This window comes from Tamandua tetradactyla, chromosome 4 (assembly GCF_023851605.1).
Source record: "Tamandua tetradactyla isolate mTamTet1 chromosome 4, mTamTet1.pri, whole genome shotgun sequence".
Lineage (NCBI taxonomy): Eukaryota > Metazoa > Chordata > Mammalia > Pilosa > Myrmecophagidae > Tamandua > Tamandua tetradactyla.
Window position 1 is genome coordinate 70,810,563 of NC_135330.1, and position 7,757 is coordinate 70,818,319.

Genomic DNA, 7,757 nt, shown 5'->3' on the forward strand with positions numbered 1-7,757 from the left:
TTCAAACCACCACCCCCTGTTAGAAAGCCCCATCCAAGCGGAGTGAACCACTTAGAGCCATACATAAGGAATTACCGGTATCAAAGAAGGAGACGGAGAGAATATAACGTCTGGCTGTCTATAGCTTACATGGCATTGGGCATCTCTGAGGAAGCTCTGTGGGAGCGCTACTGAGGGTCTGAGGCAGCATCCCAAGAACACACTTGGTTTTTAAAATAAACCAGCTCAGCCATTTCATATTACTCCGCTTCAAAACAATCTACCTCCCATCCATTAACCATGACTATCCCCTCCTGCCTCTATTCCTTTGAAATATCTTTGCCCTTAATCCAATATTTTATCTCATCCCTCTATATACCCCTTTGCCCTTCAGGGTTTCCTGGAATAACCCATCCATTTTTTTTTCTTTATTACAGAAGTTGTAGGTTTATAGAACAATCATGCATAAAATACAGGATTCCCATATGCATTTTTATAACTGTACTATTTATTAAAGTTCATTGTTTGGCTTATGGTTCACTGTCTATTTAAATTACATGGATTTTAAAAAACTATATTCTGTTACCATATATATAAGTTAACATTTCCCCCTTTAATCATATTCATATATATATATAGCAGTATTAATTGCATTCACAATATTGTACCAACATCATTTTCATCTCAATCATTTCTTTCACTCTGCATCTACTTAGCACTTAAGCATTCATTTCATGTTAAATCATTTTGCCCTTGAACCCTAGAGGCATGGTAAGTTTTCCAAGGTTACATCATAGGTATATGCCCAGTCTCTCCCACAGAACTGTACATGATAAAGGCAGAACAGGCACTTCCAAGACCTGCTTAGTTTAATCCCACCCATCTGCCTCCACCTCCAGGTCCCTGGCCTCCCTAACCAAAGGCTCAGGCCTGCCCCACCTGGGGCTGCTCTAAGCCATATCTGTCAGTAAGGAGAACAGAGGGGCCCTGGCTGGTGGCTTTGCATCCAGCCAACCTCACTGATCATCCTACTCTGACTTCAAATTTGGATCCCACTAAAATAACTGCTCTGCTCCTAGTTATCAAGCCAGTGCTTATATTTTGCTTCCCAAATCTATTTTATTTCTTCTCCTGGGCCCCTGTGTTGGCTCCCTGCCCAGTACTTCTCTTCCCCCAAGGCTGCAGCCTGCTCTGCCCACAAGTCCTTCTAAGGACTGCAGTCTCAGGGCTGAATCTTCATTCTCTGCTGCTGTCTGTCCCATTCTCTACCAACTGCCTGCTGACGGCTCTCCCAACACATCCCTGCTCACCTAACCCAGACAGCCCCTGAGGTCTGCCTGATCCAGAGAGTGCAAACTGGCAGTAATAGGCCAGTTTAAACGATGGTCTACCCTGGCAATTGGTAGTTTTTTTTTTTCTGCATGGGCGGGCACCAGGAATCGAACCCGGGTCTCCGCATGGCATTGGGCATTCTCACTGCCACTGAGCCACCATCGCACCACCCTTGGTAGTTTTTTTGCATGTCTGTTTTTAATTTAAATTTGAATGCCTTTAGGCTAAGTATGTATTTTCCAGTTTTTCAGGGACCCCGCAATTCCCTATTGCTATCAAACACATGGAAGAAGAATATCAGCTTTACCAGGTACCACGGGACACTAGGTTTGTGTGTATATATATATAACCTTATTCAACCATCCCAGCAACCCCAGGTGGGAGACATTGCAAAGTTCATAGAAATACAACTAGCAAGAGGTATATCTCGAGATTTGAATCCAGGCCTATCAGATTTTGAAGTCCACACTATTTTTTCTTAATTTATCTATTAATTAAAAAAATTAACAAACCAAATAAAACATCAACATATATAATCAGTAATTCACAATATCATCACCTAGTTGCATATTCATCATTTCTTAGAACACTTGCATTAATTCAGAAAAAAAGTAAGACAACAGAAAAAGAAATAAAACAAACACAGAAAAGAAAAAAAGATTATACCTACCATACCCCTTACCCCTCGCTTTCATTGATCACTAGCATTTCAAACAAAATTTATTTTAGCATTTGTTCCCCCTTGTCTGTTGACAAGGTAGATAAAAGGAGCATCAGACACAAGGTTTTCACAATCACACAGTCACACTGTGAAAACTATATCATTATTCAATCATCCTCAAGAAACATAGCTACTGGAACACAGTTCTACATTTTCAGGCAGTTCCCTCCAGTCTCTCCCTTACATCTTGAATAACAAGATGATGTCTACTTAATGCATAAGAATAACCTCCAGGATAACCTCTCCACTCTGTTTGGAATCTCTCAGTCATTGACACCTTGTCTCATTTCACTCTTACCCCTTTTGGTCGAGAAGGTTTTCTCAATCCCTCGATGCTAAGTCTCAGCTCATTCTAGGGTTTTTCTCAGTCCCTTGATGCTGAGTCTCAGCTCACTCTAGGATCTTTGTCCCACATTGCCAGGAAGGTCCACACCCCTGGGAGTCATGTCCCACGTAGACAAGGGGAGGGTGGTGAAATTGCTTGTTGTGTTGGCTGGAGAGAGAGGCCACATCTGAGCAACAAAAGAGGCTCTCTTGGGGGTGACTTAGGCCTAAATTTTAAGTAGGCTTGACCTATCCTTTTTGGGGGTAAGTTTCATATGAACAAACCCCAAGACTTGGGGCTCAGCCTATAGCTTTGGTTGTCCACACTGCTTGTGAGAATATCAAGAATTCAACCTGGGGAAGTTTAATTTCTCCCCATTCTCACCATTCCCCGAAGGGGGCTTTGCAAATACTTTTCCACTTACTGATCGAATCACTCTGGGATTCATCGGTGAAGTCCACACTATTTTGCTTTGTCATGAGGGAAGGTAAAAGGTCCTGATTGGGCCATGTGTTTAAGGCCCCTCTGCTGCGGTATGGAAGGGGGATTAGAATGAAGATGGACCTGGGACAGGAGGGCAAGTGATTTCTATTCAGGTTGTCCAGCAGAGAGGTCATGTGGACTTCAACCCAGCAGCCTTGGGAAGAGACAGTAGCCCAGGAGTGAACTGAATTGGAAGGAGACAGAGCAGAAGTGACTGAGAGAGAACAGCCATCTCTGCTGTAGAAGAAGGGGAGCTTTGGCACAAGCGTCTGAGAGGTTCTTAAGACATCATGAGTAAGATTTTGTATATCACAAAAGAAACTGGCTAAGAACCAGAGTCGGATGAGAGATGGAGAGTTGATCAGCCTTTAAGAGTGTAGGGTTAAGCCTCAGGAGTAAAGGAGAACAGCCCTGGAAATAGAAAGCAGGCTTGAGTTCAGAGCACGGTCCCACACCAGCGGATGGGAGGCTAAGGGTCAAGGCAGGGAACACCAGAGGGGACAGGGTGGCAACAGCTGCAGAGAGAGCTGTCGACGGAGGATTACCAGGTTCTGGAAACCTTCAAAAGGCAATGTAAGCAGCACAGCAGATGCACAGCACCGTCTAAGTAGAAAGCACAAGTGCTGACTACTCTTCTGACAAAGAAAGAGTGGGGAAGGGGTAGGGAAACATGAGGTCTCCTTGTTTAATAAGACTGAGTATGTGCAAAAGGAAAAGAATCGGTGAAGAGGGTGTGATGGAGGGAATGCATCTCAGAGGGAGAAGGACAACAGAACTGACCGAGAGTTTAGGTAGAGTGGATATCTCCCATTGGTGGAGAGAAGGAGCTTTCTCCTTGACAGAAAGAAGCTGTGGGTGAAGTTCCAGGGATGGTGTGAACAAGTGAGGCCAAACTGCTGAAACCCGTGTAGAATGCTTCTGTCAGGTCAAGAAATAAGGCCTGGGGAACTGCTGAAAATGAGTGAGATGGATAGCCCCCCACACACCCTGCAGATGGGCTTACTGCCTCTGCCTTGAGGATAGATTTATTGAGTTCCCACCTGCTGAGTCATTTAGCATAGGATCCACAGTATCTCCGGGGGCATTTGGACCTAAACTGCTTTTGCTAGAGCGATCTAAGCATGCAGATATCAGCGCCTCTCTCCAGAGAGCTGCAGGTAAAATATGATCCGTGCAGTCACTGCAAATGGACTTTGAATTTCTCTCTCAGGACTGATGAATACTTTTATCTCCTCCTTTACCTACACAGCACAGGACTTGCTAGAGGCAGTCTAGGTCAAGACTACTGTCTGCCCTCCCCCCACCCCTCAACTAAAGCTTTCCTCTCAGTAAAGTGAAAAAAAGACTCACGGGCCTCAGAGGTGGCAGGAACCCACCAACCTGCTAACAGCTTCCTGGGAAAAGCTGCAGATCCTCTGCCCTACAGCACATCCCCCTTATCCCAATACATACGCGTACACACACACACACACACAGATATCCACCTGTTACAGCTCCTGCTCCAGGAGAACCCCAGAAAAAGCTGTAACCTGGGCAGAAAAGCTCTTCTGAGATCAGGTCTGCCAACTTTCCCCTGGTCTATTAACTCTCAAATAGCCCCGATCTGTGGCAATGATACACAGCAGCTGCTGCGCCCCACCCCTCTTGATAGGATGATTCTCTCACCCACTGCATGCTCAGAATACTGGCTCTCTCTAGATACTATGAGTAAAGCAGGAATCAGAGTCAGAAGACTCGGGCTCAGATCCTGCCCTACCCTTACATGCTATGAGAACTTGCAAGTCATTTCCGAGCCCCAGCTTACAACCAGGTAAAGGACCTGCCTCTGCCTTCTAACTGAAGGTAGTGAAGAGCAAATCAAATGAGATGGGCTATATGCAAATTGTACAGTGCTCTTCTGATTTCTGAGATTCAAGCAAGTCTGCTGACAGTTCACCCTCTCTCTTCCAATGAACCCCACTGAGCACATGTCCCCGGCAGCTCAAAGCTCAAAAAGGTGACACAAGTCAAATGAATTTGGTACAATTCAGCAAACATTTGTTTAGGCCGAGTAGGCCAAACACAGAGTAATGCCAGGCTCCAGGATACAAACAAGAACACACACAGGTCTCGCCCTGAATTTGCTCAGCTGGGAGGAGCTAACAGAGTAGGCATCTATCTGTTTGTACAGTGGCCAGTGCAGTCTCCAGCAGGAATCAGGCCATCTGGCTCCACTGGGAGACTCCTCAGGTGCCCCCTGAGAAACCAAGGTAAGGAGCCTGGAGCAGGGCAACCAGAGCCCTTGGAGACCCATGTCTGACCCTGCCTGGAGCTCAAGGGGTTATTCAGACTTCAGGTGCTTTACCCTCGCCATCAGAGATGTGGAAAATAATCCTGCTTTTTGCCTTGACTGACAAGGGTATCATGAAGGACAAAATGAGAACAAAAAACATGAGCAGTGAGAAAAACGCTTTGAAAAGAAAGAGCTTTACAAGCAAGGAATTTTTTTTTCATTACTGGTCCTCTCAACTAAAGCTGAGATCATCACCAAAGCTTTGTTAGTCTAAATGCTGACATGCCTTGCCCACTGTGAGCCTAATGGGACTGAATCTGAGTCAGGCCAGGCCTCCAGCTCCCTCAGCAAATCATCTCCACTGAATTGTCCCAATCACTACCACTGGTCCTTCCAGGAGAAAGCGCCTCATCTCCCTTTCTACATCCTTTCCACCACCTTACCACCCACATACAGTGGGCACTCAGGAGATGCGTGCTGGCTGATGGAAACACCACCCACCCTCCCCCCATTACCACAGACCTCAGTCCAAAGGCTCTGGGAATATCTCTATCATCTCCCCTCTGGCAGGACCTCCAGACACTCACTCAGAGAGGAGACTTTCTCCTGCCTTTGTCCAAGATCCAGGGAGGGAGATTCCACAATCTGAGAACCAAACCATTTCAGAGGTAAAAGGCAAAAACAATAACAAAAAATCTTTACAGAGACTAGAGCATATTCTTCATCCACCTCACACTCATTTTTTCCTGCAGCGATTTCTGTCTCTCAAAATTTAATTTTTAAATTAAAGCAGGGAGTGGGAGTGTTTAGATGATGAGGTCTTCCCTCAAACTATCAATCTTGCTAACACCGCTGTCTTTGCCTGTGTGTGTCTAAGGCAGAGCAGAAAGCTGCACTTTGAATCTGAGAGGTGAGATCCTAGCTCAGCTTTATCTCTGCTTAAAATTGTCACAGACATATCCAGATCTGTTCTACTCCCAGAAGTACCTCAATCAATTTCTTCGCATTGCATGTCTTCCAGAACCCTTTTAAAATGCAAATATGCCTGGAGGAAGGAACCATATTCCACTGACCCTAGCCTAGCTCTCAGCACCGGTGCCCCATAAATATTTACCGAATTAAACTGGCCCCTATATGTCTGTCCTCACAGAAGTCAGAGCCTAGGGGGGTGGAAACTGGGGTGTACAGGGGGCAACCTGGGCAGGACGCCTCATCTCACCAACCCCATCACTCCCCTACAGCAGCTCTGCCTGCCTCAGCGAGATAACTGGGTTGTGATGAAAGTAAATGTGAAATACCCAAATATGGAAACTCTGCAGGAGGGGCAGAACCAGCGGTGAAAGTCTGCCACGGCGGCCCGGTGGAGCCAGAAGCCAGAGCGCGGCCTGAGAGCCACTGAAAATACACAGAACTGCCAAGACCCCGCAGAGAATTAACAAGGGCAGACAAGTGTGGCGAGAAGGCCAAATTCCAGAAATTCTCTGGTTGTCTGTGGGCAACTCATTTCACTTCTCTGAATCTTCGTTTTTTCCAAGACTCCTTTCCGAGCTCACCTCCTGGAGTCGAACAGTTAGTAGAGTTTTCTATCCGTGCCAACATATAAAAGTTTCATTCTGGAGTCGCTCCGGTGTGGCGATCTCACCAAGGCGAAGAGAAAACGCCCAACGGCGTTGAGGGGAGCCGGGGTTTGTGGACCGGGTGTGCGGGCACCGCTGAAAGCGATTCCCCCACCTGCCGACTCCATCCTGCATCGGGTCCCTTCAGACCACAACTGCTCCCCAAGGCTCAGGCGCCCGGGTCCTCGCCACACCCCTCCGCTGCTAAGAAAGCCCGCTCCAGGCTCCGGCGCCCGGCTCCCAGCTCCGGCTCCCAGCTCCAGCTCCCAGCTCCCAGCCCACAGCGCTGCAGCCAGCGCCGTGTCCACTCGCGCGCGTCCACAGCCATCTGCCGCGCCCGCCTCTCCCCCGACCTCGGGGCCGGACACCCGCCAAGGGCACGCCGGATCCCGCGGGCGCCGACCCCGCCGCGCCCGGCCTGACCCTCCCACCCCCACCCCACCCCACCCGGCTCCACCCTCCGTGGCCTCCCCGGGACTGGCCGCACACGCGAAAGGCAGGCGCCCAGGACCCAGGCCCCCGATCCCGGGGCGGGGAGGGGGCTGCGGGGGTTCTCGGCGCTGCGTCGCTTTCGGTTTCAAAGTAAATGAAAAGTAAAAAGGACGAAACTCGGCCCCCTCACCCCAGCCCCAGCGCCGTCAGGCTGAATTTCTGTGGCGCGACCGCCACCTGGGCGGCGACCTGCCAGGACTTACGTGTGGCTCGGCGCAAGGGGACTCCGCCGCCGCGGTCCCGGGCCGGGCGGACACTCCTCGGCTGCAGCGGCGCGCGCCGCGCACTAAGTTCTCAGCCCCAGGAACCGCCGGGCGAGAGCAGGGCCTGGGGGAGGAAGGAGGGGCGGGCGGGGGGGGGGTACGGGGCGGGGACTGGGGCGGGGCCGAGGGGAGCGGAAGGGGTGAGGGGCGCGGGTGAGGGGAGGGTGAGAGAAGGTGCTGTTGCAAGGCAGCAGTTACTCAAGCAGTTAGAAATGTAGCCACCTGTCTCCAGAGTCATTCATGCTTACAAATAAAAATCATTTGAATTTCCCTC

The 7,757-nt window shown here is 49.1% G+C and overlaps 1 protein-coding gene across 5 annotated transcripts in view; it reads right to left on the bottom strand.

Moving 5' to 3' along the window:
* TRAF5 (TNF receptor associated factor 5) overlaps positions 1–7,538 on the bottom strand; it is a 69,617-nt gene extending 62,079 nt beyond the window's left edge. For all 5 annotated transcript variants that reach the window (XM_077157756.1, XM_077157755.1, XM_077157757.1 and 2 more), the window contains exon 1: positions 7,424–7,538. The gene's annotated coding sequence lies outside the window, so the exon portion shown is untranslated. The remainder of the gene's footprint in view (positions 1–7,423) is intronic.
* Positions 7,539–7,757: the final 219 nt, after the last annotated feature.